The sequence below is a fragment of the Oxyura jamaicensis genome, chromosome 3 (assembly GCF_011077185.1).
Source record: "Oxyura jamaicensis isolate SHBP4307 breed ruddy duck chromosome 3, BPBGC_Ojam_1.0, whole genome shotgun sequence".
NCBI lineage: Eukaryota > Metazoa > Chordata > Aves > Anseriformes > Anatidae > Oxyura > Oxyura jamaicensis.
The window spans coordinates 3,708,261-3,735,297 of record NC_048895.1 but is presented as its reverse complement, the minus strand read 5'-3'; the positions used below and the strand labels follow the sequence as shown (position 1 = coordinate 3,735,297).

The window sequence follows — 27,037 nt, the reverse complement described above, 5'->3', positions numbered from 1 at the left end:
CGTAATACCCTTTGTTATACGTAGCCAAAGTTTTGTGGTGGCGTTTTCTCATCTAGCATCCAATGACATCAGGAATCCATCTCGAGATGGGGAAGGTTCTCCACCTCAGCTACTGCTTCTTAGGCTATTTGCTGCCACCAGAGCCCACAGAAAAGTAGTTTAGTGGCAAGCAATATCCGAGGCAAGAAATGGTAGTAGCAGCTGCAGGAAGCAGAAAATCCTATGCAACTTCTAGTCCTCTCTCGTGTCACCCAAGCTGCTTTTCTGACTTGTAGCAATGTTTTTTCTTTAATTAGGTCGTGTGTGACCATTGTATATAAAGTGCAGCACAATCCAGTATGGACGGTGTTTTGTGCTGGTGTGTCTTTTCACTTCCGAAGTCTTGTATTTTCCTCACTCTCCAGGTTACACTGAGCTGGAAGGAGGAACTGGAAGAGGGAAGATTAACCTTTCACTGGCCACAATTTGTTCCCTCTTATCGTGGAGGATTCGGCAACCCGCCCCCCTCCGATCCAGCCAATCTGTCTGAATTGCTGAAAGCATAATGCTCCCATATGAGAGATAAGTAAGTGAGCTCTCTTTCTTTTCCATAGGGATGAACTGTAGTGTATGCAGATTATTAGGAGAAGAAAATAATATCAGAGAAAGGTGGCTTTCTTAAAAGGCATCAGTAGCATTAGTGTCATGTGTGAAGCACCATTTGTGACAACTGTACAGACCTTTCAATGGAAAATTGTGCTGTGCTACCTTTTAAAGTATGAAATGCTAATTTTGGATTTACAGTTTTTGAACTGGAGGGCTGCATTTTGCATGGAATTTTGTTTAATTTCCCAGTGAAAAAAGGCATTTGAAACACAACTGCCTACAGCCAACTGTCAACAAAAATCAACTGTAATAACACGCAGCCTGTCACTGATTTATGTGGTGATGTGGTAATCTTCTCAATTTAGCTGGATATTTCATCTTCATACAAAATAGCTGAAAGTCTCGCTAGACATTTATGAATATCGGGAGGTACTATTAGGATGATAATGGGGCAAGATTAAGGAAGTGTTCACTAGTTCAGAGTGCCAGTTAAAGAGACAGGGAATTGAGAACTGTAGATATGCATCTACATGGCCCATTCGTGTAAGTGAAGGGAACTTTTTATTTTCAGAGTTGCTTAGGATCTGGGAGACAGCATATTGAGTTCCATCTGCCAGGGGATCGTCTTTCTAAAGGGAGACGGGGGGGGAGCAGCTATGCACATTTTTGGTTGTTGTTGTTTTCCCTAAAATCCATTTTGTTTAGAAAAGGGTGGGTTGGAAATCTTAGGTGTTGAACGTGGAACCAAATGAGCATGGGTGCTCTTATGGCCAACAGGGTGCTGGAGTCCTTTGCCCTTTCCTCCAAAGGTCTGAGCCTTAGATGTGGCCACACTGCATCAGGCTGCATCTCCGTGAGGACTGGTGAGTAAGCTATCACACTCTGCATATTACAGCTAAGAAAAGTAATTGGCCTCTCATAAAGAGCTAGAACTAATACAGACAAAATGATACTGCAAGACTTGAGCTGCAAATAAAGAGACAAGTTTGTGTTTTACAAAAATGTATAATTTACCAGGCATTTCATTATGCTGTTTAAAAAGGCAAAAATGATAATTGAAAATAAGTGTGGCTGCCTAGCTACAGTATATGCTGCCAGCGTTACTGGAAATAGAAGCGCTTTCTTGCTGAAGATAGTTAAAATTTTGATACAACTTCTGTCTGCAGATTTGTATAATGTATCTTGTTAAATTTGTTTCAGTTTGGATATTTGTTACAGAGAAACAGGCAAAATGTGAGGATCTGTCTGTGTATTTATATACCTAGGGGTTTATACAATTATATTAATTATTAACAGCATGTTCTGCAGATGCTTGCATCTGCAGAGCCTGAGTGAGGATACACGTTGTTGAGTTTATTCAGAGTGCCCAAAGTACAGCAGTTATCTTCAAGGTTACCAAGGATATTCCATTGCAAACTCCTGTCTTCTGGGAAACACGGTTACATACATAAATATACCCAAGTAATGTTTTTATTTTGTTTTGTTTTCCCTGAAGCAGAGGGAACTCTCAGTTCCATTTTTCCTTTGGCAACATACAAAGATGGGGCTATCTGGGGGTGCTGAGAATTACCAGAGGAGAAGGAGAAAATAGGTCCACAAATTGTCATTGCTTCCACTCCAAAAACTTCTTCCCAGTCTCTCTCATACTCTGGCCAGAACAAGTTGCTACAGACACAGTGTTCACCCACGTCCTAATGCTTGATTCTACCTGCAGCAATCCTGGGGCTCTCCACACCCAAATTGGAAAAAATCTCTCTCAAGAGAGCTTTTGGGAAAAAAAAAAAAAAAAAAAAAAAAAAAAAAAAAAAAAAAAACTCTCCTGGGAGAGAGTTTTCTTCTAAGCCCTTTAATTTCTCTGCAGAAAGCTGCAAATATCTCTAAGCTCACTTCTTCCTGGTGTCCACTTCTGCCCTGCAGCAAAAGGCAGTACAGGTTACCCAAGTTATGAACGAAGCGACTGAGTTTCCATTAACTCTGGAATTAAACTAAAAAAGGAAAGAGAAGAGGAAATTTTGTGATTTCTCAAGGCCCTAGAGGCTTGACATAGCCAAGCTGGCTTTAGAGGCACTAAAGGTAGAAGCAGAGAAACAGCAAAACAAAGAGAGAGGCTTCTGGGGACTCCCATACTGCAAATCCCCCAGGGTGGCTGGGATGGGAACACAGTCGACCAAGCACTAGGAAATGAATTGATCAGAAGAAGAATTACACTTCTATGTGTGTTTAGATTCACTGTTTAGAATTATCTTTTTTTCCTTTCCATTTGGACTCTTTGTTATCTGTAGACTCAGCCAGGGTGCATTGTTCAGACAGTCGTGGTTGTGTTTGGATGGGTCAGGCCCTATGAATTCACTTGGCCTTGAAGCAAAAAACTCATCATGAATAATGAAAGAAAAGGAAAATAATGCCTGAGACAGAATGACTTTAAAAATGATTAATATCTATTCTTTCCCTCATAATTTGCCTCCAGACTTTTCCCTTTTCAAAATAGCTTGCCATTAGCAGTTGAACTTTCAATAGGCAGTACTTCAATGGAACTGGTGCTCTGAAGCCAAAGGGAACATTATTATTATTATTATTGTTATTTATTATTATTATTTTATGAAATCAAGGTTCATTTTGATAAGTTCAAAGCCCTAGATGAATATAGAAAGGACCAAGTTCTGCCCTCGATCACATCTAGTTGGCTCGAATTGGCCACTTGAAGCACAGCAACATTTGCCACAGAGATGCTGAAATTCTTGAGACCGTGGAGGTAAACACCACCACCAGGTTCCCGTCCAATAACTGCTTACAGAAAATCGGGTCTCTTGCAGAGCATCACAGAGGGGATTTGCAATCATGAAGGAAGAGAGTGTACTGCGCTGGAACTGACTTGCACTGAGTACTCAGCAATTCTCAGGGGCTCCTGCCCAGGTTCCCAGTGCCTCATCTCTAGGCAGGAAATTTCCTTTCTTTGAGGCTTTTATTAAAAATCAATTCAGGTAAATGCTGACAATAAGCAAGCAAACCTGTTGAGCCACAAGTCTACAACTTCCCAGGCAACAGGATGTCTCTCTATGACATTTAAGAGAGCTAACAGCTGAAGAAAATATTGCATTTTTTACCCTTTCTACTTAAAATAACAAAAAAATGCTGCTCTTGCAATTGCATTTAGGTTCATTTTCAGCAGAGTACTCCTGTATCCCATCCCCAGCTGTTAAAGGGTAGGTTCCCTTTAAAGTTACTTCTTGTTAAAGGAGGCCTTTTTCCCATAGTGCCCTGACTAGTCCTCACTCTAATTCCTTGTCCAGAGCTTTGAAATAACCCAAGGAGCTCTATCTCACCCAGAAGGACTTCTACACCAGGATTTGGGGCGTGCTGAGACAGGGTTTGGAGAGTTGAGCTGGCAGGGTATGGATGTAGAGCATCTGCAAGCAATAGTGCTAAGGGATAAAGAAACTGAAATTCTGTGTTTTTAAGGGAAATATTCAGCCCTTTGAGTTAAAAGGAGTCAAGTAGTGCCTCTCAAACATCTGTGGAACTGTTTCCACTATGGTTTGAGTTGGAGTTTGCTCCCGGCGAATGCAGCTTTACTGTGAGCTGCTTCCAGACACCACTGTCTTCAGCTGCTTTGCTGTCCCTCTGAACGTTTCCATCTAAACTCCAGGTGGGTCTCCTCATCTTGGGCTACTCTGAACTTCAGGTAAGTCTGTTGTCCCTAAAGTCTTAAAGCTTTGTAGTGTGATAGTGCTTTGAGGTTTTTGAGACGATAAGCAGAAGAAATTGGATACCTGTAGGACATCAAGTTGCTCCTTTCCATGATAGTTGCGAGTTGAAATGGTTGTGTAATATGAAAGACGGTGATTTTTGTCTCTGTATGGTGATAAACTATTGTTATGATTATTATTTTGCTTCTGCCTGCCTATTTTTAGCTCCCTTTATGTGATTCTGCTTTGTCAGCATGGTTAACTCTCAGATATCCGTACGTAAGAGATGTGCCTGTCTTGTGAGCCTTTACCCAGCTGACCACCTGTAGATAGCAGCAGGATTTTATGGGAATTGGTACTTTTTAAGAAAGTCAAACTTCTTTGATTTTCTGTCAAAATAGTGGATGATGATTTTGTTTGTAATGGTTTGTAATGGTCAGACCTGTCAGTTCTGTGAGCATTATGGTCTTTGTTGGACATGAAGTCAAAATTGTTATGGTCTTAGGCAATGCTCCTGTTGACTATGTGGGTAGCTTTTTCTTAGGTAAACATCTCTACTCCTGCAGACACCTCTCTAATTTTACCTGCGTCACTCAGTGAAAGTACCAACGTTTTGAAGAGAAATGTGCAGCAGACACTTTGGCAGCACCTAGGCTCTGACTGAGATTGGTGGCTTTATCCCTGCTTAAAATGGGGCCTGCACCAGGTTTCCACTGCATCTTTTTCCTGGGGTCCCTGGTCTTGGAGGATGGTAGGGAGAACAAAGGGTGATCTCGTCCTCCCCTGCCACAGTTTCAAACCCACCCCAGGGCATCAACATGAGCTTCAGGTGTGCCAGATAAACTCAGTGGTGAGCTGGCAGTCACAGCTGACCTCTGTTATGACACTTAGTGGGCAAAGGACAGTGGCCAAGCCCTGAGAAGTCACCTGGACCTCCCATGCTCTTTGAATCAGGCTCTGAATTATCCCTGCCTGTGCTGGGAGGTGTGGCGAGACCCTTTCATGTGTGTAGCAGATGAAGCTGTTTCTGTTGTCCATTGAAAGCACGGCAGCCTCTGCCTAAATGTCTGAACCTGTGTCAGGTGCCCCATCGTGGGGACTTTAACGGCTTGGGGGAGGAGGGCTTATGGGGTAAAACCCTTCCTCACCGAGCCCCCCACCCCAATTTCAGGGGTTTCACCCGCAGTGTACGGCCGTCTGCTTTTTGAGAAGTAAAAATGCACCTGAGTATTATCTGCAGATATAATTGAATGTATGTACAAACCCAGTGTACATACACCTGTGCTGCCTCCTCAGCATGCATAAGTATTCCCTGCATGCGCCTGTGTTCTCTGCAAGCTACACTACACATTAATAAGACAATCCGTACATTGCATTAGGACATACTGTATGCAGACAATGCTCCAGGTACTGAATTTTTATTTTATTTTTTGTAAATCCTGAAATATGGCTGATATGGTCCACTGCAAAATGAACCTATATTGGAAATGGCAAAATTGTAATGTAAAATATACTGGGGTCAGTGGGGTGTGATGTTTTTTGCATACATTTTTTCTCCCTTGACCCATGCCATTCTCCCGCATATAGGGGGGAAAAAGCTTCATCTCACACAGAAATGTGATGTCCTTTACTGCCAGAGGCTGTTGCTGTTTTAAATGAGGAAAAAGCACAATGCATGAAGAAGGAAAATTAAAGCATATTCATTTTGGAAATTAGATACGGTGTCAGGAGACTCTCTGGAAATAGCACGGTTTGAATGGAGCACCAGTCTACAAGACAGTTCACTGAACTTTTGACCACTATTTATACTATGGGAGCTTTTGAAATGGGAAGACAGCAAAGTATTTTATAGCTGTTTAATAGTGGATTGTGGTTTTTACTAGACATCTATCTTCTCTTTGAGTGTATATAAGATAAGTAAACATTATGTAGTGTAATTGCGTTACGTTGGAAGCACTTTAATTTAGGGTTGGTTTATTTTCCTATTTGCGGTACATCTCGTCTCGAGCAGCAAAGCCACCCATCTGTGCAAGTGGGTGCTGTTGCCACCTGAACGCCTGACGCCGTCCCTGGATGTGTAGCTGGGGTCGTTCTGGGGGTCAGCATTGATCTAAGGGATGCTTCTTGTGTTGGGGAGAAATGTCTAAAATGGGGGTGGCCATGGCCCTGGACCATTTGAGAAGCTCATGTAACTTCTAGCTCCGGGCCTGCCTTAATCTCACTCCTATTTCTATGTAGTGAAACTCATTTTCATCTTGTATAACAGCGTCGGTCCCTCTTTAGCATTCCAGGTACGCTAAGCAATATACCCTTCCAGGGCTGGCAGCTATCTCATTACAATTGTAATGATGCATCGCCAGGCAGACATGCATGAATGAAGCACTGTTTGCAAAACCAAAAATGCGTTTGGGGTATTTTTAGGTCCTATTAACTTGGGCTGTTTTTCGCGGAAATAACGTGGAAAGATCAGAATTTTGGTGTAATCCAAGAGAATCTGGTCTCCAAACAGTTTTAGCCCTTAATTGAGACTCTTCTTTCTCTTCTTGCTTCAACTTTTACGTAAATTTAGCTCAAATTGGCGTGGGGAATGTTGCACCGTAGTGCTTGGTGTCAGAGGGACCGACCACGTGGGAGCCACGCTGCCACCATCAGACAATTTCCTGGAGCTGAGGGTTCAGACGGAGCTGTGCAGCCCTGTGCTAGCCGTGCACAGCACTGTTTTCCTTACCCCCTGCTGCCTTGGGGATGATCATAAAATGGATCTGCTATTGCTTAAAACTGTGAAGCAGTACAATGAAGTCTGTCTCCTCTTTTTTTTTTTTTCCTTGTGACATTAGGAGAAGTTTAAGCTGATGGACACCCATTGTGCAGTGATCTCTTTGTCTTTTGTCATTTAGCCTTCCATATAGCGTAGCCTATGTGGGGAGGAAAAAAAAAATTCTCCTTCTGCCATGGAAGATGCTTTTCTTCCTTGGACCAGAAGCTCCTCTCCTATCACTAGCCAGTAACAACCCTTCTGTTCATCCTTATGTCAAAGCCACACTACAGAGCTAATAGAGATCGCTGACAATTAGAGATGAGCTGAAATGATTTGGCAAACTCCGGGTGCGTGTGAACCTGAGGGTGTTCTCGGATCCCTTCGAGCCTGTCGGGTGTATTGCCAGCCGCACGCTTCCCACGTCCCCCATCCTAATGGGGAGAGCAGTTGGGACGATGAGTCCAGCTGGGCCTGGAGGATGAAGAAGAATGAGAGGGGGAGTCTTGATAGAGAAGCATCTCTCCCCTCGGAAGCTGCTCTTTGTTGCTTCTTCATGCCAAGTCGTCCCCAGCACTGTCAGGTTTCTTCCCTCTGTGCGAGATGGATGTGACAATATCCAAGGATGGCTCTCTGTCTTTTGCTTGTGACTAGCTAGATGAGGTGTATCTGGAGAGACGATGTCACTTGAACAGGCAAGATGGACAACGTGTAAGACGATATTTTTATGAGGACTACAATTCCCTATCAGCTAGCACCTCATTTGTTTTTTTGTTTGTTTGCTGTTTTGTTTCCTTGTTTTTGTAGTGGGTGTTCTTTTTTTTTTTTTCTTCTTTTCCCCACAAGGCTGATGAAGCATTTCAGTCTCATGATTCCAGGTTGTCCAATATGATATAATGAAGTATCTTGGTCCTAATTATGCCAGAAAATTATGGGTTGACTGATAATATTTATGTTTTCCTTACTGGCTATTCAGTTTGAGACTGCTTCAAGATAACCAGTTCAAACAATAACCCGAGTAACCACTGCTGAGCCTACCTTAACGTGCCCCAAAGAAATGCCTCAGAATCAAACCTGGTGATGGTCCATCACTAACAAAAAGGAGCTGGCTGATTGCTAAGGGATGGCCAGCAGAAGAGTGTTTCCACCTTGAAAGACTTTCAGGTGAAATAAAAGGTGAGCTTACCTCTTATGCTTGCCACAGCCCTGTGCCAGCCAAGCAGGGTTTCGCTCAGCCCCACCTAGCTGCCTGTGGTAGTGTGGAGAGAAGCTGGCTCCCCAGCTTCATTAGGGAGCTCTGCTGCAGGAAAATTGCTTAGGGAATTTTGGTAAATCATTTGAATTCCTGTGAAACTGAAATGAAAGAGGTGTGTTTTCATTATTTTATTTTATTGTCTTTAAGGCTCCAGGGTCTCTTTCTCTTTCATCATGGCACAGAAATCTGTACTTCAGTATTCCCATCTGCCAGCGTGCCTGATATTTGTGGAGGACTTCAAAAGGCTCTGAAGTCCAGAGAAACTTCTCACCTGCACCCTGGACAGATTCGTGCCTATGAAAACAGTGGTGGTGAAGAGCAACAGGTGTCTGAAAACTAGAAATTAGTAGATTTCAATTTGCATTTTGCAGACGAGAAGTATTTCTGTACTGCCTCTAGAAATGCGGTGGGGACCATGCTGATAGTTCTGTCCTATCCTACATGACTGCACACATTTTGCTGTGGAAAAACACACAAAACCCCAGATCAGAGCTGAGGCCCAGAGGTAATCAAACAAAAAAAGCCTGAATGACTTGGCCACGTTGTTTGCATTTTAGACCGTGTTCACATACATTCGCTGCCTGTGAACAGATCCACAATAATTTTAGACTTGATTGCTGTTCTTTATTAATAGAAATGCCTAATGTAATGCGGTGTCAATGCCAAGTCCTGACAACCTTTCCTTTTTTTCTTTCTCTTTCAAACATAATGCGTCGAAGGCCTGATCAAAGTCTCCCCCAACCTCTACTTGCTTAAGATCTGCTTGCTCAACCAGGGCACCTTGTCAGGGTGGAGATGATGCTGTCTCATCAGCAAATGCTGTAAATATCACTCAGAGGATCTTCTTAGGCTGAAAATAGCTTCTGTGGAATGCTAATTTAATATAGATTCATAAATTGAAAGGAATTGAATGAATGGCAGTAGGTTTGTGAATAATTTGAAAATTGAAGCAGTGATAAAATTTGTCAAATAACATGTGCTCTGTCAATAGTTTGCTGTGCTCTACGTAGTTACCAAATGGTCTTGGTTCTCCATTAATTTTTGAGGAAAAACTGGGTTCTTTTTTTTTTTTTTTTTAGCTCCATCCTTTTTCTATTTCAAGGGCCATTGTTTACTTTTGAAGTGGATGAAAGATGAATTCAGGCTACGTTCTGACATTACAATGAAATTGTCAATAGAAATCAATGACTTGTCCCACGATGAGGTAGGGTCTATAAGGCAGCCTAACAGGGTCCTTATATCTTCAGCCTCCTTCATTGTGCTACCCTCCTCAGGAGCCATGCGGCTGTAGTGTTATTAAAGGTGTTGTCGTACTTAAGGGGATTATAATTGAGTTTAATAGACCAGGAAGCTGAGGCATGGCACCCTAATATCGGCACCAAAGTTACAAAGCGGCATATTGTCTGCAGAGCCTGATATTTGTATCCACATTTATTGACCCTGGAGAGATAATATAAACAGGAGAGAGAGGTCAAAGAGCTCACCTTCATCTGCTGTGGGTCGCCATTGAGCGGAGCAGGTTTGCACAACCTGTGCTGAAATACCACTGCGTCAACCCTGTCCTCCTAAAGACCTCACCTTACCTGGCTTCGGCTGCTTTTTAGTGTTTGCAAGGGAATGGCAGTAGGATTATATTGCCTTGGGAGTGCCTATGGTGCATGCGTGGAGTCACCCCCGTGAAGACGTTGGTGTCACCCAGCTGTCTGCTGGTAGGGCGTGTGTTGGATGTGTGCTGTGCAGACCGGGTGCTGATGGGTTGCTGGCTGCTCCCAGGACACCATGCAATGCCTCTTTCCTTCCTGATGAAGCAAGGATGTGTCCAAAGCTCCCACCTCCCAGCCCCTTTGCTTGGGGCAGCTCAGAGCCGGTTGTCCTCTCCTGCTGCCTGAGCTCCAGCTGTGCCACTGTGGCTGGGAGGAGCTGGCTGCTTCAGCCTCCAAACGGCCTGGCCTGGCCAGGAGAGCGGTCTCCTTCACCCAGAGGGATGGTGCAGCCATCTCCCTCCCCGTGCCACCCCCAAATCCAGCCAGATTGTAAATTACACAATCTGGCTTCAGGCTGTTTCCGGAACAGAAGCGCCTTCAGCTTAAACTAGCTCAGCCCCAGGAAGAGATGGCCCTAAACAGAAATTATTATTATTATTATTTTAATTAAAAAAAAAAAAAGAAAACCCAAAAGAACATGATTTATAACAAGATACAGGAACAATTTATTCTCTCTCTCCGTGGATTAGAGAGGTGGTACTTGGAGCAGCTTGTTAAACAGAAGTGCTTGGCCCCTGGCCTTGCGCTGCTGTTTAATGATCCACTCTTCATGTGCCACCTCTCTAATCCATGGAGAGATAGGTACAAATTGTATCTATAATGTTATATTACTTAACAGTATAATGTATTATAAATCATAGAATTGCATCCCTGCCTTGTAATTGGTGAGATGTGTTGCATGAGAAATCCCCTAATTCAATATAAAGTGGTTACTCTTATGCATAACTACCTCTCTGGATCAAACCAATTCAGCCCAGAAGTGGTGAGGGGAAAGTTAAAGCTTTTTTTAAGTAAAAAAAAAAAAGGCAAAAAATATGACTTGGACTGCCTTTATGGCCCCCGCACTGGCTTTATAGGCCCCTGCCCTCGAACTGGTGTTTAACAGTCCCCTGCTTGCGGGGAGCTTCTCGCAGCGGGAGCAGGTCTGCGACAAGCACTGTGTCTGCCCGCTCCTGTTTGTGGGGTTGGGTGGGGATCTGTGGGGCGCCCCGTGTCCCTCTGCAACCCCCAGAGCACGGGAGGGGGCAGGGTGGGTGGCTGGGGGTGTTTCCGCAGTGTTGTCCTCTCGGCACACAGAAGAGGCTAGAAGATAACCGAATGTAACACCCCTGGGTGAGGAGGAAGGCTCTCTCCAAAGCTGTTTTCTCCTTCCTGGAAAACCCAGGTGAGGAGCTGAGCACAGCATGACCTGGCATCGGCAGCGATCGGCGCTGTCTTGGCGTGCGGTTGCAGGAGGCGCTCTTAGAAACGGATGAGTCCTGTGCTCTGTAGGAACCTCCTTCTGGATGCAGGATTTCTGTGGGTACCTGTTCATGGAGGATGCGGCCCCGCATGCGGCCCCTTAGCACTGGGCTGATCCCGATGTGTAGGGGTAGGGGCAGGCCTGGCCTGCTGCTGGAGGGAAGGAGGGAGGTGTGTGCAGGGCCTTCAGCATGGCCCTGCTGTCAGCAGTGCCCTTGGTGGTGCCCATCGCCGTGAAGTCACGGCACTCCTGCACGTAAGGTGCAAACAAGGCCTTAGGGGCTTTCCCACCCCCCAGGACACAGCCAATGTCTCGTCCTTGGATGGGGACCAGAAACAACCGCTGCTTACAGGGAGACTCGAAACTACCAAAAATATCCTCATTATGCAACGCTTTATCAGTAAAAGAAATATTTTTCCTGACCCTGCTGGTAATCCACCAGTGTCCCAAAGCCGGGTGAGTGATGGGCTGGGTGATTTATGCTGGGAAGTTGTAACTACAGCTGTCCGCTCCCCGCCCCCCCAGTAAATAACTAACCTTTCTTCAATAAATAATAAATAAACCCTGCAGCTATTCTAGACAAACTATGCTTAATTAAAGCCTGTGACACTAAAACAAGTTGCCTCTTTTTTCAATTAGAAAAAGCACTTGTGGCAGGAGGAGAAAATTCAGAGGAAGAGTTTGTCTCAAAGTGTGGTGGAGATAGGCCTTGAGGAAGGCAAAGGAGACGGCGCCGTATGGGGTTTTACCGGCGCCGCGCCGCGACTGGGGTCTCAGTGGGGGCGGCGGGGTGCTGGGTCCCTGCAGCCTGGGTGCTGGCAGGGCTGCTGGCCTCGACACAGCGTGTGGTTCCACCAAGTGCTACCGCTTGGCGGTCAGACGGGCACCCAAAGTCTTCACACCTCTTAGAAGTCTGGAAATCCCGTGCGATCAGTCGTGTTTTTATTTTTTCTCTGCTTAATTCAGTGTCTGGGGAAGCCGCTTTCTTCTAACAGTCCTCAAGACTCACCCTCAAGAAGTTCGGTAGGCTTAAAATGAAGGAGAAAAAAAAAAAAAAAGAAACTCTCCGGGCCTCCTAATGACTAAACTAGTACACATTTGCATCGCAGGGGGAGCACGTTGGTCTCACTTTGGGAGGCATTGCCAGGTATGTCAGTGAAGCAGAGCAGCCGTGCAGCCATCCCCATCTCCTCCTGAAGGCACGGGGCAGCCAGAATTACTGACTCAGAGAAGTTACTTAATGCCTTGTCTGTTTATGTAAAGTGGGAAGGCAAGAAATTGCCTTTGTTCGTGTGGCGAAGTGAGGAGGCAGAGGGCCCTTGCTCCCCGCTTCTGCTCGCCGCAGCCCTGCCGCGAGGCAGTGCCCTTCGCTGGCCCTCTGCAGGGGGAAGGAGCCGAGCTGCTTGTGTTCAGCGGTTGTTTTGCTTGGCAAATAACACCCAGCGAGAACCTCAGAGATCCTGCTTGTATTTGCAAACAATGAGTTTGTGTTTTCTTTCTAATTGGAAGCTCCCATGAAGGTGGGGAACGCGCAGAATTGGTGCTTGTTCCTGCCAGGGGGCTGTAGTTCTGCCATGCTGCTTCCTCGTGCCTCTGCATTTTGCTTTTGAATGTATTTCTCTGTAGCAGAAAGGTGCCACCTAAACTCAGAGTGATTATTTTTCAACACTTTCTACCAAGTAAAGCCAGCAGAATAATGACAGTACTTTGCAGGGCAATCAGAGGAGATGGTTTTTCACATCCCCCCCTCCCTTTTTTAAAAAAATTTATACTTAGTTCTGTGGTACCCAGATTTCCTTCCTCCTCAGGTTGTTTTGCTTTCACTGGGTGTGAGTCATCTCCAAAACTCATGTGCTGTTAGACATTTCCTTCTTATCTCCTCTTTCTAGTTAGTTTTGCCTTCTCTTATAAGCGAAAGCCTGGGGTGGGAGAACAAGGGGGAAAAAAAATCATTACTGGCTTCTCACTGGAAGCTCCCAAAGAATTACATGACGTGGGGCAAAGTCTTTCTCTCCCATGACTGGCTGCAGCCCCCTGTCCCCCCCACGAGCCTCAGGGTGCTGGGTTTTCCTCCCTGCACTGGCCATGGGGAGCAACAGGCGGGATGAGCAAAAAGCCCAAGCCAAACAAACCAACCCGGCCCCCAGCGCTCTTTTCTCCATGAGCTCTAATCAGTACTCGCATTGTACGTGTGTAAAAATGACTGCCTAACGGGTGAAAAAAATCCATTTCTCTGGCGGCATGCACTTAGTCTTAAATCAATCCAACGCAGTAGGGCTTTCTTTTTCCCCTTCTGACTTTTCTATTTATTTGCTGTATACGACGACAAACTTGCCGTTTCCTGGACCGCAGCGAGCAGCAAACTGCTCTGCCTCCCCCGCTCCCCGCGCCGTGGGGTTATTGTGAGTAGGGTGTAAACGCAGCTCCGCGCTTGTGGGGCGCTTTTATATGTGTGTCTGCATAAAAATGGGATGTAGTGATTTTGAGGATTAAAGGTATGGTCAGAAACTTTTTAATATGGTATGAAATACTTGCACTGAGTGCAGCCCTTTCTTGACCCTCCAAGACCTCCGTACCGAACGTACAATAGCAATAAATCCTGGAGCAGATTAAGCAATTTCCCCGTAGTAATGTGTCTATTGGAGTTTCAAATAACCCAGAGTAGCCTGAAACATTTGGATATTCCAGTCTGTATCCCTTCTGTATGGAGAAAGTTGATGGCAGGGCAGCATCCTGAACTTTGACTCCTTGTAAAAGTTTAAATTGCTGTCCTGCTGGGCTGAGTGAATGCTAATTACTCTGCCTCTCACAATACGTCCAGACTACTTATTTAAAAAAAATCCCCGAAGACACTGCTTTTGCATGCCAAATCTATTGCACTCAACAAAACGTACAAAATAGCAGGCCTGTTTGCATACAGCCAATGCAATTGCAAATTTGATATTTAGCAACCTTTAAGAACGATTTCAGTTCTGGGCTGCTCGTGTGAAACTCCGTAGTGACGCCAAGCAGCGCTCGCCTCGGCATCGCCTGCGGCAGCAGCTGCAACGCACAAAAGCCATGCGTGTTTCTCCTAGGGCCACGGAGCGTGTCCCCAAAACAAAGATTGTCTCAAGGCCAAGACTACGGGCGTCTGAAATGAGCAGAGTTTCTTGCAGTCAATTAGGAGGATTTTCTGGGCTCTTACCGGGGCAGACATTAGTCAGAGGCGTGCTCAAAATAAGGACAAAGCTGTGAAGTACAACACGAGAGCCAGGCGGGCTGCGTGTCTTCTTGGAGATGCTCAAAATCTTTGGTGCTCCCTAGATTGGAGTCCAATAATTATTAACAATTCTCTAATAACAATATTAATTACCAGGGAAGCTGAAGTTCACTCGTGATCGTTCGGTTCCTTTCAGCAGTCATTAAGCACAATTAGAAGTTCGGAGCTGATGAGCTCCTGGCGGCAGTGCGCTACCCGAGCCACTCGTTGCACCGCTGCAGAGCCGAGCCGTGGGCCGGTGTTCTCTGGAGTTTGTGCTGCAAGCACAGCGCCAGCTTAACCCGGAAAGAAATAGAAGGCAGACAAAACCCAGAGGTGAGCCAACTGTGGGAGGTTTATGAGTGAGGATAGACAAACCTCTGGGAAGTGAGGCTCTAAAAAAAGTGTCGGCCCCTGGCCCCCAGCTCTGCCCGTCTCCAGATTGCTAACGTGCAGCTCACTCGAGCGCGGATCTGAGAGCAACCCCAGAGGCTGTTTGTTGGCAGCTTGGACTTTGCACCGGACCAAAAGAAAAGCTTCAAGTTTTCCTGACCTTTGGTAGGAAGTGCAGGCGTTGCGGTCACAATTGTCTTGTCAGGGACCTTGAATCAAGTAGAAAGGGGTGCTGCGTTGTTGGCTTTTTTCCCCCCATATGCAAGGAGCAAACTTGTTTGTTTTCAGCCAGAATGAGTCTGCACTACATGACGATGACAATCAGGATTTGGTTTCTGATCAGGAACACTCGGGATGCTAAGCTTGGGGGAGGAACCCAGGATAAGTACTTTAACTAGAAGATGGTCATGTCAGTGCTGGCCCTGGTGGTTGTGCGACTGGGCTCAGCACAGCCGCTCCTGCAGCAGAGGGGAACGGCTGCTCCTGTCCTCCTAGAGGTCCAGATCACGCTGCACACAGTGTAGTTCTGCTTCGGCCAAAAGCAGTTCTTCCTTCCCAGTGCTCTTTGACTTTGAAATATTTGCTATTCACTTTTGCGATTATTTTTTTTAATAGTCCCTTTGCAGGTCCCTCACCTGACCTGTGTGCGCGAGCTGAAGATGGAGGAAACTGGCCACGGGTGGGAGGGCAGCTCTGTTGCTTTTTGTTCCCCAGTGCGATTCATTTCCATGTGTTTCTGCTCAGATGGGCTGGGATTCTAACAAAGACCTGCAGAGCTGGTGGCTGGACTCCCGGCACAGCTCGGACTAACCTCAAATGCTTTAGCAAAGTCCTGCTGAAATAGATGAAGTCAAAGACATCCCTAACGTGCTACCCACCGACTGTTGTTATGTAAGGTACATCTTTGAGGGAGTGCAAATAAGTAACTGGGGTAAGCAGGAAAAAAAAGGGGGAATTTCATGATATTTCAGGCTCATAAAAAGTGTCACCAAATCAACAAACAGAGTATTCATTAGGAAAAATGTGCTTAATTTCAGACCAGGGATGTGAAAGTGCCATGAGAGTTGTTCTTAGAGAATTTTAGCCCAATCAGAAGAGAGAAGAGACCACAATTATTATGGGAGCCTGTTCTTCTGAGAATGCCAACCCAGTTTTGCAGACCCAGGGGGTCTGAGCAATCTCAAATAAGGTCTGGCTGAGCAACTATTCTTCCCGTTGCTGTCTGCACGGAGTGAGACAGGAGTTTCTCGTTGCTGTTTTCAAAATCAGCCGTAATGTTTAACCTTTGAGACTCTCCTTTATAGAGAGACAGGGGAGTAGCACGATGGTGAGGGCTACCTGTGTTGATGAGAAGCTTTAAAGACTCACCTGAAGGTAAAGCTTGACTTCAGTAAGCTGGCTGAGTTAGGGAAGCAGGTTTCGCATGGGGCGGCGATGCAGGGTTGGAGAGCATCATGTGCCAAGGCTCTTGGTGATGCTCAGGCCACGACAGCTGATCTCAGACGTGCGCGGAGCGCGCCTTCGGGATGTGATGCTAGCAACCAAAATGGAGCCCATCAGACCATGGGCCCCGGCTCCTCCTTGGTGGAGCTCCCCAAAGGTCACCCAGAGCTTGCCGTGCCGAATGCCAAGCCTGCAGACTCCTCGTGTGCCTTGCCCTCACCAGGCGGCTGCGAGAGGATGCACCTGCGTCCTGCCCCGCTCGTGCATCGCCGCGTACCAGGGCTGGTGCGGTAACGTACCCAGCTCCTGAGAGCAGCGGCGGGGTGGTGCTGGAATTAACAACTCGGTGTTTCGGATTACTCCCTGGATTTATTACCTTCTGGGAAAAGAAGTTATTTCTAGAGCCTCTGCCAACCCTCAGTTTCTAGTAAATGAGAATATACCAGTTCTGGGACTTAGGATGCTTTATGAAAGCGGGGGGGGGGAGGTGAAGGAAAAATGATTTTGATCTGCGACAGAAAATCAGACAAAGGATTACTCGTGTTGTTTGAACAGACAGTGCATAAACATTACTTTATATTAGAAGGAACAGAGACTTGCAACATCCAGGAAACTACTTTATTCACAAAATAAAAGTAGGCCCATTTCTGCTTATTCAAATACCACCCACAACTTTCTGGGGAAAGATCATATGCAGAGCATATTTGGAAACATTATTAGGAATGCATAAAGTACAGTATTAGTCAATTTTATATGCTCAGTTGCATGAAATCTGTGTGTTTAAAAAATATAATAATTTGCATTTCATGGCTTTTGATAACCTCAGGAGTGCACTTGAAATTCAGCACATGCCCACAGCACCTCCCAGCTCACCCCATTTTTAACTGAAGACCAATGGTTTCTATTAAGGGATCAGGCAGGGACTCTGACAAGCCAGTCAATAACTATGTGAGGTTACTTCATTAATGCTATAATGGCTGATAGAGTGAGAGGCAAAAAACAGGTTCCTGACAGCAGCAAATGAAAATGATAGAGATTCCTGAAGCAACGCGCCTTTCCTTTGTCATTGTCTTTTGCTTGGCTTATTCAAAATGTGGCATTTATGTATTCAGCCTTGATGAATGTTGCAGGCTTTAAGTACTTTTTCCATCTCTAATGCAGTGCCGATTGCACATTGTTCTTTCTTTCTCTCCCTCTCTCTCTCTCTCTTTTTTTTTTTTTCCTATAACCTCTGCTGTCAAGGCGTTGCGGGCTGAAGGGTTGCAGGCACCGGCTAAATAGCTTTTTTGCTGTAAACGGTGAGGGTGACGGGACAATGCATCATGAGCGCCAGCGGGGTCAGGCAGCGAGTGGGTGGTGGAGGCGGGAGCCACAGTGAGGTGCTGCCGGAGCCCCTGGCCCGGGCACAGCCGAGAGACAGATATTCGGGCAAGAAAAGCAGGGGCCAGCATCTTGGGTGCGACTGGGCAGGCGGGCGGTGCTTTCGGAAGGGTGTTGCACTGTGGTGTCCCTCTGGAGCGGCTCCTGGGCTTCCCCAGGGCAAGCGAGGGCTCCTTCCCCATCCCAGAGCTGCTTGGGTGCAGCTGGCCCGAGGGGCATCATGCCTTCCTGCTGGGGGTGCGAGCGTCAGGGGAATGGGGCTGGGTAATTCAGCTGCATTCAACATTTTTAAAGTATTGCATATGAACGCCCACATTACACTTGGATACATGGTATTCTTACAGTTTGCTTTCACTCTTCTGTTTTGTTCCATTTAACTGTTTACGGCACCGTGTGCCTCGTGCTATTATTTTTGGTGGCAGGTTCTTGCCGCGAGTCGCTTTTCGTTAGCACAGGCAGACCAGAGGGCCAAGGCAAGGCTGGCCCGATGCCTGCCCCTGCAGAACCCGGCACCTTTGTATAAGTGCTATGGAAAAAAGCCCCTGATACAGCAGTGGCCAGCCTTTTAAAAGGCAATGCTAAAGGTGAGACACGTTTCATCAAACTCGTCGAAGTCGCCATATGATGAGTTACAAAAATATTTCTTGTTAATTGTTCCATTCTCATAATTATTCCAGATATCTCAGCCATATGTTGAGTGTTTTTTATTAAAAACAATCTATTCCTTTCATAACGTGTTTGTGAAACCCGGTAAATACCTGCCCGTCCTCTGCTTCTCTATTCAAAGGCACTTCTGTGCTTGCCTAAAACCAGTTTGTTTGAAGCCAGCTCCTGTAGACGTGGTCACCGAGGCTTCATTCAGCGCAGCGCTCAGGCACACGCCTGGCTTTAAATAGTCCCCCCGCAGTCACGTTGCCCAGGCAGTATTCAGCACATGCCGGACTGTCTGCTGACTCGAGCCTAAATACCCAAATAATTCAATTAATTTGTGGCTTGATAGTGGAAGACTTTTGGCTGAGGAAAGGAGAACACAGAAGCATGTGAAGCAGCTGCAGATGTGTATTTCCCAGCAAACCTGGGCAGGGTGAAGCAGAGTGTTGGTCCTGGCCGTGTCGGTACGCCCAAATGCTGAAGGGCTTTGAGCTTCTTTAAGGAGTAGCTTGGGTATGAACCAAAGCTTGGCTTTAAATCGTTTCCGCAGCAGAAGCAGAGAGGCTCAGAGCTTTTTTTTTTTCTTTTCTTCCCCTGGTTATTATTTTATAAGGCACTGGTAACTTCAGGATTTTCCCATGGTTATGGTATAATGACATGAGAGCCAAGTATGCTGTGGTTACTGGTGTAAGCCTACAGGAGAGATCTGGACTGACTGGCAAAGCACCCTGGGGATCTGGGGCGGCCAAAGGATCCCCCCAGCACAGAGGGCAGCCCCTGCTTTCTCCAGCGCATCCTCTGGAGGTGCTGCCACGAGGACCCTGCTCACCATGGGAAGGGGCTCCGGCAGGGCTCGGGTCCCTGGGTGTCTCCATCACCCCCGAGATAACCGTGCTGCCCAGTCAGTGTCCAGCATGGGTCCTACAGCTCGTGTTTTGCAGGTGCCTGTCTCTCTCCATAGCCTCGAAAGGGAAGCCCGGCCACCAGCCTCTGAGGAGGAGGAGGGGATGAATGCCTCCTGGTGCAGAGCATGTCCCGTGGCTGCAGACACGGAAGCAGCAGCAATCCCACTGGGACCGAGCCCGCAGCCCCGCTGGGACCACCCCTGGACGAAAGCTGCAGCCCAGGGGTTGTGCAGAGGAGGGGGAGTTGTGCAAACACTGCTTGCCCTGCGCTGAGACGAAGCCCCTCGGGGAGGCAGCTCCAGGAGGTGCAATTTGCGCCTCTTTGCAGAGGCAGAGGTGTGAATTGAGTGAGGAAGCAGCCAGGCTGGGGTTCACTGATGGGAAACCACCGGGATTGTTTTCCACCAGGCAGGCAGGAGAAAGGGGCAGTCGTTTTGCCCTCAGACTCCAATTTACTGTCTTCATCCAAAGTCCATTTCGGGGTCCTAAAAATCTGGGAAGTTGGTTTATGGGTGGCTTGGGAGAGGAGGCAGCCCTGGGTGACGAGCCACACGTCTCTGCCTTCCCTCTTTTTAAAATTTCAGAAGGACTTGGGATGCAAAATCATGTCATGTCAAATGGAAGCAAAGATCTGAAACTATTAATATAGCAGGATTTTAGGATTTTTTTTTTCCCTTCAGAATTGCTCGGGAATACCCGGAACATATCTTCTTCTGCATTTCACAGGAGACATTGCACCTACTTTACCTGCCCACATTTACAGAATACTCTGAGCACAAAGGAAGGCATTTAATGAACTTAATGAATCAATCAATTAAGGAAAATTTCATATGCTTTCCATGATCTGCTTGTTAATTCAAGGCCAAATTCTATTCAGCCCAGCCCAGTAGTCCCTAGCAGATATAATATTGAAATATATCAATTGTTATATGTGGTATATTTTTAAAAAGAGATATTAATCAAAGGGCATTAATGCACGTGTTACACAAAGATAGGGACAAGTAAATGCTTTCACGGAAGTGATATAATACAAGCATTTTAAGAATCTTCTGCAAATTAATCTGCGTGCAGTCATTTTCTCTTTTAAACAAAAGTTAGACAAATTATTGCTAGCAAACAAAAATCTATTTTAGACAAACACAATATGTCCTGAAAGATCCGGTTTGTCATGCCAATAGTCTCATTGGCTGTGATTTGTATATTAAAAAGATTTTAATTGCCCAGGTAAGTGCCTGCACCTGCTAAGACATTGAATATTAGAGCACTTTATTCTAATCCCTTATAATATAGGGCACACTTCACCCATAAAATTATTCTCTACACAATTATAGCTTGGTTTTGCTGAGGTAGAAAGTGCAACTTAACAGTTTGGTTTTACTCATTATTATTAAAATCATGCAAATTAGGATCATTAGGTAGCAGTTGTGTAGTTAACTACTCTATGGCCTGGTCATCGCTCTTCCTCTCCACTGCAAGAATGGCAGGGATGGAAACGTGTCACCTGCTCACCCCAGGCTCTGCCAGCTGAGAGCGGGGTCCTGGAGCACGGGGAGCTGCCTCTGCTGCTCCGCCTGCGAGGGCAGCGTTAGCCGTGGTGGCATCTCCTGGAGCTCAGATTCGCCCACGGGCTCATGCCTTTGCTCGTTGCCTGCGTGGCTCAGCGTGGTTATGGAGACGGGCTTTAGAAATGTTCTTTCCGCTGTTTGGTCTGGGGAGGTCGGTGTCCCGCTCCGTGGTCCATCAGCAGAGCCCTGCAGCACGGTTGGTGTTTCCACTGGTGGGAAGATCCAAGTGTGTCAACAGAGCGTTGCTTTGAGACCTGGGGCGGTGATAACCCAACGAGAAGGAGGCTGTGGTGGCACAAGGCTCCCTTCCAAGGCTGAGATGAATTTCTCCTCATTTCACCTGGAAGCACATCTCGTTTCAAAGGGCTTCCCTCTAAATGAGACCGCTGCACCACGCGTGGCAGTAGAGGCCCAGAGGTTGGACATCTGGCACACGCGGGCACCAGTGTGCCCTGTCCTACCCAAAGAGCTGCTGAAAAACGTGCCCAAAGAGTAACTGGGAGTCGAGAGTGTTGTGCTCCTTGTGGCAGCTTGACGGCAACCTCAGTGCAAACACGTGGCCATCCCTAATTGTGTTTTCCTTTTAAAATTGAGGTCTTTGTTTCCTATTGTTGCTGCTCCCTGCGTGGTGTGAAGTGCTTGAGCTAGGCAGCTCGGCTGAGGGATGAGAACCTCTGCTCTTTCACTTCATGGATCTTTGAGCGTTTATACTTCAAAATTTAAATACACATTAAAGCAAATGTGTATATTTAAACGTTTTGGGGAGAAGGAGGTTTCCTGAATGAATGCTGTTGAGGAAACTTTTGCCCTTCAGATCTCCTCCCTCAAATGCTTCCTTCCTTCCCTGACCTGCTCTCCAAAGGGAGCAGGACGTCAGGCATGGGACGTCAGGGAGCAGTGGCAGAGGTAGTGACACCTTTCCCGAGAGGAACAGATTTTTTTGGAGGCACCATCGTGCCACCAGGGTGTAGCACAGCTCCCTATCACACACGGCCAAAAGCTGCAGTCAAATCTTGCAGCCTCTTATAACCCTTGAGCTGTGATAAAGTGTGGGTTAAACAAAAACTATAAGCTCTACAGCATATAATGAAGGGCATGAAGCCAGAATGCTGCAAACCAACCTCCATACAGCAGAATCATGCCTAAATCTAACGATGGGGTCATTTAGGGATGCCCATGGTTTGTTTTGACCACTGAATTATGAGCTTTGAGTCAGTTGCCCTGAGGGTTGTTACACATCCTTACACACACACAACTGATGATATCTCATTTGAGGAACAGCACTGTATTTCCTATCTGACTTCTGCATCTTTACAATTATTCTGTTTGTTCCCGCGCTGCTCAGCACCCCGTCTTCTCCATTCAGAAGTCCCTAAAGCTGCTTCAGAGTTTCTGGACATGGAGTTACCTGTAATATGGCCATCAGGGTTGTGTGAGCTGCGTGCTTTTCTCAGACATCATCTTTTCTATTGAACTGGGAAAATTGTGATTTCAAATTGTAATTTTGTTCTGAATTGGAACAAAAGCACAAAGTTGAAATTGCCTGTGAAAAACACGTTTCTAGGACATGCTATTTTGAATTAGTCAAAATGTTCTAGTTCAATAAATCAAAAGGTTTCATTCCAATTATGCGTTTCTTTTCTTTTATAATTAGGAATATAATGTAAAGTAACAGTTCAGAACAACTTTTTCTTTTGCAATGAATAATTGACTCGCTCTGTTCCAATGAAGTTTAACTTTGGAGTCTATTCTCACCAAAACACTGTGGTTCAGTTTGGCTCTGAATGAAATGCTGTCGAAATGTGCTTGTTCCCTGCACCAAGGCCCGCTCTGACAAAATGGGAGTTCCTGCTGGAGAAAGCTTTACCCCAGCTGCTTTCACCAGCTCTTGTCCAAACCCCAAGGTCTCTAAAGAAGATAATAGCAGTCATTGCTCTCCCCCACGATACCCCTATTGAAAGAATCCCACGCAGCCGAAGGGGAGTAACGCGGATAGTTTCTGTAGTTCTTTATTGCAGCTACGAAATACAACATGAGTGGTCTGCGCTACAGATACCGCTCAGGTTAATCGCTGGAGGAACCCCAGTGCCTGCAGTGGGGTTGCTCCAGGAGTGGAGCTGCTTTCACCCAAGTGGGTTTCTCTGGATATCACAAGGTAACTGCATGGCCAAGGATGTATCATTCTTGCAGGCAGCTCCTGCGGGTCCTGACGCGTGATGCTGTAATTATCGGGGTGATTTGTTGTATTTTGTCATATGAGAAGGAGGAAATAGTTGCTGTCCTTAGCTATGTATTTTCTAAATGTTTTCTTCTGTGGATTGCCTGTAAATTTAGTAAAAGAAGCAAGAGGATATTTTTCTAGCTAGCATTTTCACAAGAAATAGCAAAATATCCCAACTCCAGAATTGCCAGTGCTGTGGGAAAACGCTCTTTGAAACATCATCGCTGACCACGTACTGTTCAGCTCCTCCAATGTAGACACGCTGGTGCTCAGTGCATGGTGGGCACATGCAGGGGAAAAGTTGGTGGGGAGAGGAAGACCAGAACACTTGGGGTTGTGTGCCATAGCCAAAGTTGGCCGTGGGTGCTCCTTGGTAAGCCAAAGAAGAGGGGTGGCACGGCTTGGGCACCTGCGGCTGCCTGGGGCTGCCCCTGAGCACAGCCCTGCCCCTGCGGTAGCAAAACATTGCTAAGGCAACGTGCAGGGGTCTTGAAGCAGCCATAAAAGTACAGGACCTGAAATTAGGAGTAAACATACCTCTTCAGGCAGCTGCTTGCCAAAGCAGTGAAATCCATCCTTAGCAGATCTGGCTTGTTAACTTGCTTAGGAGCAGGGTTAAAGATGTTTCTGGTGAGGAATGTGGATAGACAAGAAAAGCTGCTGGGGTATGTGTAAGAGGATTTATTTGGGATATTTTAAGTGGAAGGAGTAATGGGATGAAACTGAGCAAAGGAAAACTTAGAGTGATGCCATGGAAAAAAACACGTCTAGTGATCTGTGGAGTGGTCTCCCAAGAGATGGGGGGAAGCCACGCCAGGCTGGCCAGCGAAAACTGAGGTGGGAACGGGCTGAAACCGAAATCCTTTAGTTGTCAGCAGGACGAATGAGGTGTCCTACGGGATTTTTGGAGTGATTCAAAGAGTGTTTGTATTCATGTTTTGTTTTGTAATTGACCAAAACATATACAGCAGAGTCTCGCAGGGCTGTGCTGAGCCAAAGCTCTTGCTGAAGTCAAATGAGGAAGAACTTCAGAGTCTGGCCTGCTGGAAAACTTCCACGGGTGAAATTGTAGGAGGTACGAAACACAAGAAATTCCCTCCAAAATGCTCATTTTGCTGTACATCCTCCCTACAGGGGACATGTGTGTAATTAGCAATTGCTTCCAGTAAATGGCTCTCTGATCATGACGACAATCCAATTTGAAGGAAATTATTGTAAAAACACAATTTATGGATGGGCCCTTACACTAACAAGCGCCTCGCCTGTGCAATGCCTCTGCTTGCAACTGAACGTTTGCCAGCCCTCGTATAAACCACTCGGTTTATGGCTTGCCTGCCACGGGCATCCTACAGCATGGGGCAGGGGAAAGAAATCCCCTTTTGGAGTCGCCTGATCTTTCCCACCATGACGTTTGATGCTTAACGGGCACCGCGGCAATGTGCAATTCTATCTCTGTATTGGCTTTGAAGGATACAACCCGTGAAGAAACCTCTTTAAAAGGACTCTCTTTTATTTATTATTTTAAGGCACTTAGAGTAATATCGTCTCTTGATGTGCTGCTGATGTAAAGTCCTTATTGTTAGATGTCCCATGGGGGAAATCCCTTTTCCTTCTCACCAGATGGAGCATCTGGGCTTGGCATAACGAAGGAACGAAATCCTTCTCCCATTTACTCCATTCTTCAGACTTCAGTGCATTTTTAATCCTCTACAAAGTCTCTCCCATATCCCTGCAATGGATGAGCGAAGGTCCTTGACCTGGTTGTCTCCTCTTGTCCTACATGTCACTGGGGTTCCCGTCCTTGTCCACCCCACAGAACCTCTGGGTCCTGCTCTTTCCAGGACCCCCTGTGGTTGCACCAACATCACACGCAACACACAGAAGCAGCCTAATGCTCTTAAAATGCTGGCACAGGGGGGTTTCGACCACCCTGGCATTGAATTTTAGCCCCCATCAGAGCTGAAAGTGCCCTGTCTCCGAGTGTCCGAAGGGAGGAGACTATACTGAAAGTTTGTGCTTTTTTATTGCTATTATTACTTTTTTTAAAAAAACAAACACCACATGATTGTTATCCTGCGACCACTTCCATACCTTGTGAATCAAATCTGCAAGCACAACAGCTCCTCACCATACAGGACGTTTCCCTTTTGGTTTGTTTTCTAAATCATAAATATTACAAATTCTGGAGAAATTCTATAAACGAATGGGTTCATCTCTGAACTCATCAGGACAATGCTATGTTTATATAAACTGCTACTTGTGATGATGGGGTATATGGCATTTTTTATTGCAAGCAGAGGACATATTATTCAAATAAACGTAGGGAAAATAAAATGAGCTCGATAAAATTGGGATGCCCCTAGCAATCAGAGTTTCGCTTTAAAATAACAATAATAATTGAAGCTCCATTCTGCTCGTCTGAAGCGCAGTCAGCGGTGCCGAACTCCCTTTGCTGCCGCGGGCCCTTCCCTGCGCCGAGGTGCCTCCCTGCCCGCGTGGCGGGAGCGGGTGCTGACCTCCACGGTCGTCGCTCGCTTTCGGGGTCTTGGCGAGCCCCGTTCCCCAATGGGTGCTGAAACTGCCGCCGCTTCGCTTCCCCATCAGGACCAAGCGTGCCAGAGGTGCGTACAGGAGCCATTCGACTGGGGTTCAAAGTCGCGAGCGAATTGCAATCTGAAGTTTCTTATTTTGAGCAAGCAGCGTGCCTGTGGTGGGCACGGAGTTACCCCGTATCGCACCGGCAGGCTCCAGTGTCTCCATCACGCTGGGTCCCCGGGGCCGTCGCCTCCCAACTTCGCCTTCCGACCTCGGCGGTTTTATCCAGAGCAACCACACACGCATTTATCACGCGACTTTATGAACAGTGAAGGTTTATTATGTGGCACTTAAACCTCATTTAACCTTTTCTCTGCGAGCAATACTTTAAAGTAGGATTGTGAGAGTTTGCAAAATCCTGGCGAGCTGCTTCCCAAGTGGGCTGTGTACAAGCTGCCCCATCCCCTCCCAAGAAAACATAGTTGCAAAACTCACATTTGCTGCCTTTGTTTTTCTGCCACAAGGCAAAATATTGCAGCCTGGAAATTATTTATGGGAAGAGAGGTAACTTTATATACACATATAATTTTAAATAATCTCTGGCTTAAAAATTTATGCATCTCCCTCTTGCTCGGTGGCAGCCACAGCCCCGACACCCCTGAGCAGAGGTGGCCTTGGGGGAGTCCTCAGGCCCAGAGACCTCGTGCGAGCTGTCATGCTGCTCAAAAAGCTCTTCTCCTGGAGGGAAAGCCGAGAAATAGAAACCTGGAGGTGAATAGCATGGAAAGCTTCCAGGCAGGAGCAGCCTCCCAGGAGAGCTGATGCAAATCCCGCCACTTGGGATGCTAAAAGCTTGAGTGAACAAAACTCCAACCTAAAGGTAGCGGGGAGCATCCTTCACCAGCAAGGAAGGGACTTAGGAGACTCCAGAGTTACACTGTGTGTAACCTCTGTGATTTCCCTTTATGTCCTGGGTTGGCCCCTAGCATATACAATGTTTTGTGTTGCTTGGGAATAGAAAAACACGATCAAAAAGATACAAGATGCGATCGAGAACAGTCACTGAAATTAAACAAATCTTAATTGTGACTGAGCAAAACACTCATCCTTGATTTCTGCAGAGCCAAAAAAGAAAAAAAAAAAGAGAGAGACCAAAAGAGCGCTGATCTGTAAATTTGCACGATGCCAAGGCTGGGTTGCAAACTCCAGACTCCATCGTGTACACCCACATCATTTCATTGTACTGCGGAGTTAGGTGGCTGTCGATGGAATTGGTGCCTCTGGTGCAGTGCTTCTAAATCAGGTAAAGAAAATGAGCTTTTGGTTAGATTTTGCTTTGACTAAATTGACTTTTTTTTTTTTTTAATTCTCTAATTTGTAATTAGATTTTGTTTGTTTTGTTTGGCTTAAAGGTTT

The 27,037-nt window shown here is 46.3% G+C and overlaps 1 long non-coding RNA gene across 1 annotated transcript in view; it reads left to right on the top strand.

Moving 5' to 3' along the window:
- The first annotated feature begins 427 nt into the window (after window positions 1-427).
- Window positions 428-27,037, top strand: part of LOC118164013 — a 52,371-nt gene continuing 25,761 nt past the window's right edge. Inside the window, exons 1-3 of the long non-coding RNA XR_004749298.1 lie at window positions 428-565; window positions 1,363-1,448; window positions 4,175-4,267. This is a non-coding gene — a long non-coding RNA (uncharacterized LOC118164013). The remainder of the gene's footprint in view (window positions 566-1,362; window positions 1,449-4,174; window positions 4,268-27,037) is intronic.